Below are 3279 nucleotides of genomic sequence, written 5' to 3' on the forward strand. Positions count from 1 at the left end.
GGCAGCGTGTGCGGCAGCAGCATGTGTGAAAATGAGCCCTATTGATCTCGACAAGCTTTATCAATTCTAAGCATTGATCAGGCAGCAGTTCAATTAGAAGAGTTTATTTCATTTGCTAATTCCTGACATCACGTGGTGCGGCTTAGCCGCTGCCCCTCCAAATATACATACGAGTGGATCACATTTCAATTTGTCTTGTCATCCATAGTACCTTGACACGCTTATCCTGCGTTTATTGACACTCCTTCCAGCATCTATTAGTGTTATTTGTCCATGGCTTTGGCCGATTCCAAACATGCATAGATGAGCTAATAATAACCAATGTTTTATTGTTGATACGAACACTCGTCTTGTCCCCCTTACCTACAGCTGATTATGCTATGGAACACAACTAGAGACTAAATATACTTATATTTGTACCATATTCATGAAATCGTTTTTGTTCACTAACTTTTCTAGATAATAGTCTTTGTATAGTGCAGCACTCCCCTATACAGTTTCACCCCTACAACTGATGAGGGCACTCTCGCACCCTTGGCTTAAAATTAAAGGTTCATAACATAATGACAAACAGACATATTCAGAATGTATGAAAACAATATGTTATTGGAAGGTAATTCTAAGAAATATCAAATTTCCTAACAGCAGCAACATATAAAAAAACAGCTCACTTTATGATCTTTGACTGATTTCCTGACTTTTTTCTGCTATTATCTGTGGTTCCTTGTAAGTGAAGCCCACAGATCATTTTCAGAATTGTTAGCGTACCAATCCTGAAAATTGCAGTATTATTTTTCAATATTTATTACAATATAATTTACAATATTTATTTTTTATTTTTGATATTTAGAAGATATATAAAGATCCGGATTTACATTGACAAGTTGCTGTAATGACAAGTACACTTTCTTCCTCATGATTGATTTTTACGCCCCACTAACAACAGCTCGCACCCCTCAGGGGTGAGAGCATCTTTAATCAGGAAGCCCTGGCATTGTAACTGTCTGCAAGACTCAGATACTGAACTTGGCATCATCTTCATACAGTAACTTATATCATGGAGGCTCTCATAAGTTTTAAAACCAAGTATAATTAACCAAAATTGCTTCTGACTTTTGGTACATCTTTTAAGGAAACCGATCTCGTAAGTGTGCTGTTTCTACCAGACCAACGGCAGACTAGCACAGACTTGAAGAGTATAGCTAATGTATCGATGCACTGACCCAAACTACCCGTTGGCTGCTATCTTTTTACAAACTGCTTCAAGACATCGAATAATGAGATACATTTACTGCTAAGACATGAAATAATGAGATACATCTACTGTTAAGATGTTATGGTTAAATGTCTATTAATGTCTAGGTAGATCTATCAATTCCCTGCAGCGTTGTTGACAGTGACCTTTAGGTATACACTTCAGCGTTAAGGACACCAAAGTGGCTTTGCAACACAAATCAATGAGCATGAAAACAGCTGGGATTTTCTACACTTGAAGTTGTATAAATTGTAGCAAGCTATTGTCATACCCCTAACTGACGGCTTCCCTATTAGCCTCAGTTCCTTATTAGCGGTACAAGCTGTAGTTCGCAGGAGTGCAAGAATTTATGTTGTTGCTGTGTGAACATGCTAGACTCTTTATAGAATGACCTTCCAAGAACATATTGTTTTCATATATTCCGAGTATGTCTGTTTTTTATTACGTTGTAAGCCTTTGTGTTTCATTCTAAACAAGTGGGTGCGAGATTGCCCTTGTCCGTCTTGGGGTTTGGTGATAAAACGGAGAAGAGAGCGATGCTCTAACTGAAGATTAGCTCTTACGAGTTTAGTAATAATATTTGTTTATTAGCGTAAGTATATTTACACTAAACGCGCACTAGCCAGAGTTACTATAGAGAAGCCCTTCTCAATATTTAACACTTTCATTACTCGAGCAACACCTGGTCAGGCTGACTATATACATAAATCTCATTGTTCGTCTGTCGTCGTTCGTCTGTCCAGATATAGCGATAAAAATCATCATCGTACTGAATTTGAACTCGCAACATTTAAATTGCAAGTATACTAATAAGCGCGTAACCACAAGGCTACGCTGTTCTTGTTACACCCATTGCTCTTATCTCATTCTGTATATTCTTTTCGGATTGCGCACGCTAAATGTACAATTTTTATTTTACGGCCTGCCCTTGGGCCACAATGATACTGCTATACAATCTTTTCTGCCTTGCGATATGGAACACAATGTTTTTTCCATTCTCGCCATATGGCATTCTTCGGCTATATGATACCAGCAATAAATTATCTCAAGATTCAAATTTGGCAGTGAGTATGCTGAATACGTCGAAATAATAAAGAATCCAATGTGCTATTCGCCGAAATCTCTATCAAAAAGCATGAAAGAGATACGATGCTCGCTCTTCTCTCAGTTCAGCATTATTCGTTATAAGTTGTAGTAAAAATGAAACCGGTAACAAAGTGATAAGATTTTAGCCGAAAACAAAATTACAGTTTAGTTAAATAAAATATGTGTGTGTTTAATATAAAGAATATGTGTTTAGTAAACTAACTTCATTTTAAGTTAAATTCCACGCTTATGATATACGTCTGTCTCAAAGGTAAAAACTCTCTACGATACGTACTGCACATAGTACATTGTAATGGTACATTTTCTTGCAGATTATAACCCCTAAATACACTAAAATTATTGTAAGTAACTATAGTTACTAGGATTAATATACTATTTTGTTACTAATCTTTAATATGTAGAGTGCGTATATAAAATTTGGATGATTTTTATCAGGAGTTTTTGCATTAGATAATTACTATGGGTTTCTATACCCCTCTATACAAAACTTTGCCTTACGATGCCAACACTAAAACAATTTAAAATCATATGGTGCGGGTCTACACGTGCATTAATTAATATTATGTTTTGCTTTTGTTATTTTTTTGAAATTTTTTTAAAAAGCCATTTTTTTTCAATGACACAACTTTTTTTAATTTGTAATTTTTAAATGTGCCGTTACACTCATATTCCCGGTTTCGGTAAATCTCTAAAGGCTAAATTCTTTTCAAGTGGGCCGTTGTACTATCTGTGATATGAATTGCCTCTACATTCCCTCCCTGTTTAGTCAGACAAAGAACCAGACAAAGAAAGTATTGTATCTCATTTTTACGTTTGTACCAGTATCAAGAGGTACCAGTATTGTTGATCAAAACTTTGAATGCAACCAGATTCTGCTGCAACAGTAACCTTTTTTCGTCTGTTGAACATCCAAAGGC

Source organism: Watersipora subatra, chromosome 5, assembly GCF_963576615.1.
Source record: "Watersipora subatra chromosome 5, tzWatSuba1.1, whole genome shotgun sequence".
Classification (NCBI taxonomy): domain Eukaryota; kingdom Metazoa; phylum Bryozoa; class Gymnolaemata; order Cheilostomatida; family Watersiporidae; genus Watersipora; species Watersipora subatra.